The sequence below is a fragment of the Triticum urartu genome, chromosome 3A (genome assembly GCF_056163025.1).
Source record: "Triticum urartu cultivar PI428250 chromosome 3A, HENAU_Tu73, whole genome shotgun sequence".
Lineage (NCBI taxonomy): Eukaryota > Viridiplantae > Streptophyta > Magnoliopsida > Poales > Poaceae > Triticum > Triticum urartu.
The window spans coordinates 660,461,677-660,473,454 of record NC_141875.1 but is presented as its reverse complement, the minus strand read 5'-3'; positions in this window follow the sequence as shown (position 1 = coordinate 660,473,454).

Sequence of the window (11,778 nt, the reverse complement as noted above, 5' to 3'; positions counted from 1 at the left end):
ATACAATTCTTCCTTAAGGAAACCATTAAGGAATGCCGTTTTGACGTCCATTTGCCATATATCATAATCATAGAATGCGGCAATCGCTAACATGATTCGGACGGACTTCAGCTTCGCTACCGGTGAGAAAGTCTCATCGTAGTCAACCCCTTGAACTTGTCGATAACCTTTAGCGACAAGCCGAGCTTTATAGACGGTTACATTACCATCCACGTCTGTCTTCTTCTTAAAGATCCATTTATTTTCTATGGCTCGCCGTTCAACGGGCAAGTCAGTCAAAGTCCATACTTCGTTTTCATACATGGATCCTATCTCGGATTTCATGGCTTCTAGCCATTTGTCGGAATCCGGGCCCGCCATCGCTTCTTCATAGTTCGAAGGTTCACCGTTGTCTAACAACATTATTTCCAAGACAGGGTTGCCGTACCACTCTGGTGCGGAACGTGTCCTTGTGGACCTTCGAATTTCAGTAGGAGCTTGATCAGAAGTATCTTGATCATTATCATTAACTTCCTCTCTAGTCGGTGCTGGCACCTCAGGAACATTTTCTTGAGTTGCGCCATTTGCTGGTTCAAGAGGTAATACTTCATCAAGCTCTACTTTCCTCCCACTTACTTCTTTCGAGAGAAACTCTTTCTCTAGAAAGGACCCATTCTTGGCAACAAAGATCTTGCCTTCGGATCTGAGGTAGAAGGTATACCCAATAGTTTCTTTAGGGTATCCTATGAAGACGCATTTTTCCGACTTGGGTTCGAGCTTTTCAGGTTGAAGTTTCTTGACATAAGCATCGCATCCCCAAACTTTTAGAAACGACAGCTTAGGTTTCTTCCCAAACCATAATTCATACGGTGTCGTCTCAATGGATTTCGACGGAGCCCTATTTAAAGTGAATGCGGCAGTCTCTAAAGCATAGCCCCAAAAAGTCAGTGGTAAATCGGTAAGAGACATCATAGATCGCACCATATCTAATAGAGTGCGATTACGACATTCGGACACACCGTTACGCTGAGGTGTTCCAGGCGGCGTGAGTTGTGAAACTATTCCACATTTTGTTAAGTGCGTGCCAAATTCGTGACTCAAGTATTCTCCTCCACGATCTGATCGTAGAAACTTGATTTTCCTGTCACGTTGATTTTCAACCTCACTCTGAAATTCCTTGAACTTTTCAAAGGTTTCAGACTTGTGTTTCATTAAGTAGATATACCCATACCTACTTAAATCATCAGTGAGGGTGAGAAAATAACGATAGCCACCGCGAGCCTCAACACTCATTGGACCGCACACATCAGTATGTATGATTTCCAATAAGTCGATTGCTCGCTCCATTGTTCCTGAGAACGGAGTCTTGGTCATTTTACCCATAAGGCATGGTTCGCACGTGTCAAATGATTCATAATCAAGAGACTCTAAAAGTCCATCAGCATGGAGCTTCTTCATGCGTTTGACACCTATGTGACCAAGGCGGCAGTGCCACAAGTATGTGGGACTATCATTATCAACCTTACTTCTTTTGGTACTCACATTATGAACATGTGTAGCATCACGTTCGAGATTCATAAAGAATAAACCATTCACCATAGGAGCATGACCATAAAACATATCTCTCATAAAAATGGAACAACCATTATTCTCAGATTTAAAAGAGTAGCCATCTCGAATTAAACGAGATCCCGATACAATGTTCATGCTCAAAGCTGGCACTAAATAACAATTATTAAGGTTTAAAACTAATCCCGAAGGGAGATGCAGAGGCAGCGTGCCGACGGCGATCACATTGACCTTGGAACCATTCCCGACACGCATCGTCACCTCGTCCTTTGCCAGTTTCCGCTTATTCCGCAGCCCCTGCTTTGAGTTACAAATGTGAGCAACTGCACCGGTATCAAATACCCAGGAGCTACTACGGGCACTAGTAAGGTACATATCAATTACATGTATATCACATATACCTTTTGTTTTGCCGGCCTTCTTATCCGCTAAGTACTTAGGGCAGTTCCGCTTCCAGTGACCGCTTCCCTTGCAATAAAATCACTCAGTCTCGGGCTTGGGTCCATTCTTTGGCTTCTTCCCGGCAGCTTGCTTGCTGGGAGCGGCAACCTCCTTGCCGTCCTTCTTGAAGTTCTTTTTACCCTTGCCTTTCTTGAACTTAGTGGTTTTATTGACCATCAACACTTGATGTTCCTTCTTCACTTCTACCTCCGCTGATTTCAGCATTGAGAACAACTCAGGAATGGTCTTTTGCATCCCCTGCATGTTGAAGTTCATCACGAAGCTCTTGTAGCTTGGTGGAAGCGACTGGAGGATTCTGTCAATGACCGCATCATCCGGGAGATTAACTCCCAGCTGAGACAAGCGGTTGTGTAACCCAGACATAGTGAGTATGTGCTCACTGACAGAACTATTTTCCTCCATCTTACAGCTGAAGAACTTATCGGAGACTTCATATCTCTCGATCCGAGCATGAGCTTGAAAAACCATTTTCAGCTCTTCGAACATCTCGTATGCTCCATGTCTCTCAAAACGTTTTTGGAGCCCCGGCTCTAAGCTGTAAAGCATGCCGCACTGAACGAGGGAGTAGTCGTCAACACGTGTCTGCCAAGCGTTCATAACGTCTTGGTTCTGTGGGACGGGAGCTTCACCTAGCGGTGCTTGTAGGACATAATCTTTCTTGGCAGCTATGAGGATGATCCTCAGGTTCCGGACCCAGTCCGTATAGTTGCTGCCATCGTCTTTCAGCTTGGTTTTCTCTAGGAACGCGTTGAAGTTGAGGACTACGTTGGCCATTTGATCTACAAGACATATTGCAAAGATTTTAGACTAAGTTCATGATAATTAAGTTCATCTAATCAAATTATTAATGAACTCCCACTTAGATTAGACATCCCTCTAGTCATCTAAGTATTACATGATCCGAGTTAACTAGGCCGTGTCCGATCATCACGTGAGACGGACCAGTCAACATCGGTGAACATCTTCATGTTGATCGTATCTTCTATACGACTCATGCTCGACCTTTCGGTCTTCTGTGTTCCGAGGCCATGTCTGTACATGCTAGGCTCGTCAAGTCAACCTAAGTGTTTGCATGTGTAAATCTGTCTTACACCCGTTGTATGTGAACGTCTGAATAAAACACCCGATCATCACGTGGTGTTTTGAAACAGCGAACTGTCGCAACGGTGCACAGTTAGGGGGAACACTTCTTGAAATTATTTATGAGGGATCATCTTATTTACTACCGTCGTTCTAAGTAAACAAGATGCAAAACATGATAAACATCACATGCAATCAAATAATAAACGTGACATGATATGGCCAATATCACATAGCTCCTTTGATCTCCATCTTGGGGCTCCATGATCATCTTGTCACCGGCTTGACACCATGATCTCCATCATCATGATCTCCATCATCGTGTCTCCATGAAGTTGCTCGCCAACTATTACTTCTACTACTATGGCTAACGCGTTTAGCAATAAAGTAAAGTAATTTACATGGCGTTTCTCGATGACACGCAGGTCATATAAAAGAATAAAGACAACTCCTATGGCTCCTGCCGGTTGTCATACTCATCGACATGCAAGTCGTGATTCCTATTACAATAGCATGAACATCTCATACATCACATATAGATCATTCATCATTCATCACAACTTTGGCCATATCATATCACAAACCACTTGCTGCAAAAACAAGTTAGACGTCCTCTAATTGTTGTTGCAAGTTTTACGTGGCTGAATTAGGGTTCTAGCAAGAACGTCTTCTTACCTACGTTAAAGCCACAACGTGATTTGTCAACTTCTATTTACCCTTCATAAGGACCCTGTTCATCGAATCCGCTCCAACTAAAGTGGGAGAGACAGACACCCGCCAGCCACCTTATGCAACTAGTGCATGTTAGTCGGTGGAACCGGTCTCACGTAAGCGTACGTGTAAGGTTGGTCCGGGCCGCTTCATCCCACAATACCGCTGAAGCAAGAAAAGACTAGTAACGGCAAGAAAGTTGACAAATCTACGCCCACAACTCATTGTGTTCTACTCGCGCAAGAAGAACTACGCATAGACCTAGCTCATGATGCCACTGTTGGGGAACGTTGCAGAAAACAAAAATTTTCCTACTCGTTTCACCAAGATCATCTAGGAGTTCATCTAGCAACGAGTCATCTAATGCATCTACATACCTTTGTAGATTGCGCACGGAAGCGTTCAAAAGAACGGTGATGATGTAGTCGTACTCGACGTGATCCAAATCACCGATGACCAGCGCCGAACGGACGGCACCTCCGCGTTCAACACACGTACGGGACGGGAGACGTCTCCTCCTTCTTGATCCAGCAAGGGAGAAGGAGAGTTTGATGAAGATCCAGCAGCACGACGGCGTGGTGGTGGATGCAGGGCGTCACGGAAGCAGGGCTTCGCCAAGACTACGAGGGAGAGACGTAACGGGGGAGATGGAGGCGCCAGGGGCTGGTGTGAAATCCCTCCTCTCCCCCCCACTATATATAGGGGTGTCATGGGGGGGCGCCGGCCCTAGTAGATGAGATCTACTAGGGGGGGCGGCGGCCAAGGGGAGGTTTCCCTCCCCCCCAAGGCACCTAGGGGTGCCTTCCACCACATGGACTCTTCCATGGTGGAACCCTAGGCGCATGGGCCTATAGGGGGTGGCGCCCCAGCCCACTATGGGCTGGGTTCCCTCCTATTTCAGCCCATGTGGCCCCCCGGGACAGGTGGCCCCACCCGGTGGGCCCACGGGACCCCTCCGGTGGTCCCGGTACAATACCGATAACCCCGAAACTTGTCCCGACGCCCGAAACAGCACTTCCTATATATAATTCTTTACCTCCGGACCATTCCGGAACTCCTCGTGACGTCCGGGATCTCATCCGGGACTCCGAACAACATTCGGGTTTCTGCATATACATATCTTCACAACCCTAGCGTCACCGAACCTTAAGTGTGTAGACCCTACGGGTTCGGGAGACAAGCAGACATGACCGAGACGACTCTCCGGTCAATAACCAACAGCGGGATCTGGATACCCATGTTGGCTCCCACATGCTCCACGATGATCTCATCGGATGAACCACGATGTCGAGGATTCAATCAACCCCGTACGCAATTCCCTTTGTCTATCGATATGTTACTTGCCCGAGATTCGATCGTCGGTATCCCAATACCTCGTTCAATCTCGTTACCGGCAAGTCACTTTACTCGTACCGTAATGCATGATCCCGTGACCAGACACTTGGTCACTTTGAGCTCATTATGATGATGCATTACCGAGTGGGCCCAGTGATACCTCTCCGTCATACGGAGTGACAAATCCCAGTCTTGATCCATGTCACCCAACAGACACTTTCGGAGATACCCGTAGTCTACCTTTATAGTCACCCAGTTACGTTGTGACGTTTGGCATACCCAAAGCACTCCTACGGTATCCGGGAGTTACACGATCTCATGGTCTAAGGAAAAGATACTTTGACATTGGAAAACTCTAGCAAACGAACTATACGATCTTGTGCTATGTTTAGGATTGGGTCTTGTCCATCACATCATTCTCCTAATGATGCGATCTCGTTACCAATGACATCTAATGTCCATAGTCAGGAAACCATGACTATCTATTGATCAACGAGCTAGTCAACTAGAGGCTCACTAGGGACATGTTGGTGTCTGTTATTCACACATGTATTACGATTTCCGGATAACACAATTATAGCATGAATAAAGACAATTATCATGAACAAGGAAATATAATAATAATGCTTTTATTATTGCCTCTAGGGCATATTTCCAACATATTCCGAGTGGAACAACCTGTAGTCGAGTGGATGATGATATCCCTTGAATGCTTCTAGCTTTAAGATGATGTCCTAGAGAAGGGTGTCTAGGACAGACCTATGACTCTACCCTAGGTACATAGCTTCATCACCGCACCCTGCCTCTCCTTCTCTTTTCCTTCTTCCCCTGGTTCTTCCCTCACCCTCATCCTGCGGTCTATCTCTCTCTTTCTTCAAGAAGAACAGGAGCATGCCCCGCCATGGCCGCCTCGTCCCGGAGCAAGCTCGTCGGCGTCCTTCGTCGTCCTGCGCCTAGCGCCGCCACGGATCCGGAGAACGCCCTCCGCCTCGCCAAGTCCCGCGCCAAGCTGCATCCCCTGCATCCTACGGCTCCACCGCCCCGTCAAGTTCCCGGTGCCGCCGCCACCGCGCGCTTCCTCTGCATCGATCAGGGAGGACGAGATGCACGTTTCCATCGCCATCGCTGCTGCCCTTGTTGATCCACGCGCCAAGCCTCCGCGTCGCCGGAGCCCTGTGCAGCTGCGCTGCTGCCTGTCTGCACCTCCTCTGCTTCGTGCGCTGCCCTGTTTGACCGCCAGCGCCAGCCCCTTGTCGCCACCGCTTTCCCGGATGCCTCGTCATCGGTGAGCACCCCAGCAGTGCTGCCCTGCTCCTCTTCTTTCTTCTCTCCCGTCCTCTACCTTTTCCCGTCACTCTCCAAGCTCTCTGAACACTCTGTCTTTTCTTCAGTTAACAACAGCCTGCCTCGACTCCCCGTTCATGGATCTCGTTCGCCCTCGCTCCGTTCCCGCGGGAGCCGGCGTGATTCGGCCAGAAAGGGCCCTCGTCCGTGACCGCGCCAAGTCCCGCGAGGTGTCGCGCGTACCCGTTGATCGCATCGACCTCCCCTACTTCTGCATCGAGCAGGAGAGGATGCACGCGCCTAGCCGCCCGATCCTCTACTCGTTGAGCCTCCGCGCTGACCCGATCGCCCTGCCTCCGCTTCGATCTGCCTACGAGGCCCAGCGCCGCGCCAAGCCCAACTTCCCCGCCGGCCTGCTTCTTCGCTTGGGCCAAGCCCATGGTGAGCATCAGATAGATCCAGCGCCCCCCTGTGCACTGTTGGGCCAGCAGATTCGGCCCGCCGTGTTTTTTTCCTACTGCTGCGATTTTCGCATTTATCTAGAGAACATCTGTTTTACAGAAAAACCCTTGCAGTTCATGCATATTGTAACTCACAAACCATGCATCATATGTACAAACTTTATATGTGAAAAATGACTAGAATTTCATCTAGTTTCATAATATCCAACTTTCATGGATGTTTAATATGTTTAAATTGCTGATTGATTAAATTTTCTCAAATGCCATGATAAAATGTTTTATTTCATAACTAAATAACCGTAGCTCCATTTTAAATAATCTTTATATGTAAATGGGGTAGAAAAATGCCTAGATTCACATGGTGTACTTACTTTGAATGTTTAACAACTCTAAAATATGGTTTAGGGCAGAACAGTACCAACTCTAAAATTTGCATGCGGGGGTTTACCGGAATTGTTGTTTGTGATTCCTGGCCTCATTTAAACTTGCCTAAATAGTTAGTTTAATTATGCTTCACCTCTTGCCATGTTTAACAACATTTAATATTGTTGGGTACCTAACCGAGAGAGAACTAAATAAGTCATGTGGTGTTTCGTCAATATGCAACTTGTTGCATATTGAGCTCCGCTTAACTTGTAGTGTTGTTTGTGCACTTTGCCATGCCATGCATCTTTAAACCGGACATGCATCATACTTGATTGTGCATCATGCCATGTTTATGTGATGGTTGTTTACCATGTTGTTTGCTTCTTTCCGGTGTTGCTTCTTCTTGTTAGTCCCGGTAACGTCGCGTTTGTGAGAATTCGTTCGACTACGTCCGTTTGTCTTCTTCATGGACTCGTTCTTCTTCCTTGCGGGATTTCAGGCAAGATGACCATACCCTCGATATCACTTCTATCTTTGCTTTGCTAGTTGTTCGTTCTACCGCTATGTCGTGCTACCTACCACTTGTTATATCATGCCTCCCATATTGCTATGTCAAGCCTCTAACCCACCTTCCTAGCAAACCGTTATTTGGCTAAGTTACCGCTTTTTCTCAGCCCCTCTTTTAGCGTTGCTAGTTGCAGGTGTCCTGCAGTTTGTTCCATGTTGGAACATGGATATGTTGGGATATCACAATATCTATTATTTAATTAATGCATCTATATACTTGGTAAAGGGTGGAAGGCTCAGCCTTATGCCTGGTGTTTTGTTCCACTCGTGCCACCCTAGTTTTTGTTAGACCGGTGTTATATTCCTTGATTTTGCGTTCTTAATGCGGTTGGGTTATGGGCCCCCCTTGACAGTTTGCTTTGAATAAAACTCCTCCAGCAAGGCCCAACCTTGGTTTTACATTTGCCTAACAACCTAATCCTTTTTTCCCTTGGGTTTCCGGAGCCCGAGGGTCATCTTATTTTACCACCCCCCCCCCCCCCCGGGGCCAGTGCTCCTCCGAGTGTTGGTCCAACCTAGAGCCACTTGCAGCGCCACCTCGGGGAAACTTGAGGGCTGGTTTTAGCTGTACATAGTGTTCATCCGGTGTGTCCTGAGAACGAGATATGTGCGGCTCCTATCGGGATTTGTCGGCACATCGAGTGGCTTTGCTGGTCTTGTTTTACCATTATAGAAATGTCTTGTAACCGGGATCCCGAGACTGATTGGGTCATTTCGGGAGAAGGAATATCCTTTGTTGATCGTGAGAGCTTGTGATGGGCTAAGTTGGGACACCCCTGTAGGGTATAAAGTTTCGAGAGCCGTGCCCGCGGTTATGTGGCAAATGGGAATTTTTTTAATATCCGGTTATAGAGAACTTGACACTTGACTTAATTTAAAAATGCATCAACCGCGTGTGTAGCCGTGATGGTCTCTTTTCGGCGGAGTCCGGAAAGTGAACACGGTTTTGTGTTATGTTTGAACGTAAGTAGTTTCAGGATCACTTCTTGATCACTTCTAACTTCTCGACTGTTGCGTTGCTTCTCTTCTCGCTCTTATTTGCGTATGTTAGCCATATTTGCTTAGCGCTTGCTGCAGCTCCACCTCATTACCTTGTCCTAACCATAAGCTTAAATAGTCTTGATCTCGCGGATGTGAGATTGCTGAGTCCTCGTGACTCATGGATACTTCCAAACAGTTGCAGGTACCGATGATACCGATGCAGGTGACGCAACCGAGCTCAAGTGGGAGCTCGATGAAGATCTTGATTGTTGTTTTGTTTCGTTTGCTGATGATCAGTAGTGGTGCCCAGTTGGGACGATCGGGGATCTAGCATTTGGAGTTGTCTTCTTTTATTTTGGTTCTGTAGTCGGACCTTGATTGTACTTTGATTGATGTATGTTTAACTTGTTATTTGTGTGAAGTGGCGATTGTAAGCCAACTCTTTATCCCTCTCTTATTCAGCACATGGGATTCTGTAAAGATTACCTCTCTTGCGACAAAACCATCATGCGGTTATGCCTCGACACGTGGAAGATATAGCCGCATCGTGGGCGTTACACGGCTGAGCGTGTGCTATCCACGGAAGATGGCTCCTCCACCCAAGCCCTCCTCCACAATGCCGGTGAGGACACTACTTCGTCCGAACGATCATCACCACCACGCGCAGGTACACACACGTGTGCTCCCCTGCCAGGCTGCCACCCCTGCACTGATTTAAGGCGAAATCCAATTGGGAGGTATTGATAGGCACCAATATATTCTTGGTTGAGTTCCCATGTCTTGAATTACGTTGATCCTTTTGGTAAGATCAAACCGAACAAGCTGAACATCGCTTGCCCAAACAAGCTTTACATCATGCTACATTATTGTAGTTACCGGGACTTTGTGTTCTTTGTACAAAACAGCCAAGACCTCAATCACTTATTCGTAGAGCACAAGCGAATCCTTCTTTGAGTCCACATATATGTTCAGTTTTTTAATTGATTTTGAAATTTCAGAAGCTCTATGGCACATGTAACAGGTCTTGGGTATGATGGCGAGACGCGATGAGGAGGACATACTCGATCCCCATGGACGACAAGGATTCGAGGACATTGGCAGATGTAGGGGAGGCAATGAGGACGGAGATGATTGCGGCACACAATTTAAATAAACCAGAATATCCTGAAAAATATATTTGGTGTATAGAATTCAGTTTTAGTCTTTGCATACATTTTCATGATTCACTAACTCCAATATTATAAAACTATGCGACAATGTTTGTTAGATTTTTGTGTCTGCCGTGTGTCCCAACGATTCCACCAGCATCGGCCCTCCCCTGCCCTGCTGCAGACCGCAGTATTCCTTGGAGTCCTGAAGCAGCTCGACGGCATCGTCCTTGGTGCGCCCCCTCAAGGCTTGATGCTTTCTACAGGAAAAAAATGGCTCCTTTCTTTGAGATGAGGAAAATTACTTCCCTTTCTACAGGAAAAGATGGTTCTATTTGATAAATGTGTTCCCAAGTTAAAGGCCCATGGCTCCGAAGTACTAATATTCTCTGAGGTACTGATTCTATCTGTTACTCATGCACCTAGCTTGGTTGCTTCAGAAAGTATCATGACTATGATAAAAATATGATAGCAATCATGAGTTATAGAAGTTCTGCTTGTGAGGTGATTTTGTGTCCATGCTCACATTCTATCTTGAGTTTTGTGACCCATCTTGTACGGTTATCTGCTTTGCGTATTCATGATCATGTGGAGCTTGCAAAACTAATTTACGCTGGCTTCTTAGCTTTCCATTTTTCTTATTTGCCACAAGCCTGCTTTGTTATGTTATGGTCGATCTTCTTGCCCAGCTCATGCTTTCAGCTCTCCCTTCTCATTATATAGTGAATATGTAAAATCTTAAATCATGACCACGGAAGGTGTGCAGGTTCTACATGTTTACTTGCATGCTATTTTTTTACAGGAGCACCATAACATGTGAAAAATTCGAAGAGCTTTGTGAAGATTTGTGGGAGCAGCTCTAACTCCAATTAAAGAAGTCCCACGCAGCGGGCATGAAGATTGGTCACATCTATATGTATAGTAGAGTTGATAGGAGGACTTACACGGCACCCAAACTGCAGGTGATTATACTCTTCACTGAAGACTTATACTTTGAGGGGCTGTACTGGTAATGCAGGAATGTTGGATGGTTCCTATCTACCATCGACCATCATTACTTACCTTTTTGTTCTTCTTGCTGTTGGCTGGTAGCTTTTAGTAGCAATTTGGATAATTATGTGTGCATAATATTCTGTCTGATTTGGGGGCAAGAAAGGTCGGGGATTCTGCTGTGGGTGGATCATGGCCTACAGAACAATGCACACTATACAGTATCGTGAGCAAGTTGTGGGCGATGCCTTCATATGGTTGTTAAATTGCTGCTCTTTTTCTATATGGATTAATGCGCAGTACCTCAAATTTCTCTTTTTGTTCTATTTGAGTTCTTGCTCTCCTAGTTGGAGAAACTTCGAGAGTAGGAATAAGTCGTCGTCGTATTCAACTCTGTAATTAAAATGATTTACAGTAGGAACCAGAGCTGGGACTGTTACTTTTTATGTAATAAAATGCGTGCTATATCAAATGATTTTTTTCACAAAGGCGGGGATTCAACTCTGTAGCTAGAAAATGGCTAGAGCGTACTTGAATTGTTGAAATCGTGGCTCGGGTCCTATAGTAGCTATCTTTGATTTACAACCAGAGTTCACTTATAATTATAGGATGAAACTTTATATTATTTTGCCATCTTATTTCGTTTGTAAAAGTAGCTGCAACAAGTAGCAGTTTGAATTAATGCAAGCAAGTAAGCAACGCTTTGATTGGAAAATTTGTGTGTTTGCATAGGCTTAAGCAAGCGCCTCTACTATCTGTATTTGTCTAAATCTTTGTGTGTTGGCATAGGCTGAAACAAGCACCTCTTTGGTCTAAATCAGTAGTTGGTGCAGCTAGCTGTAGCA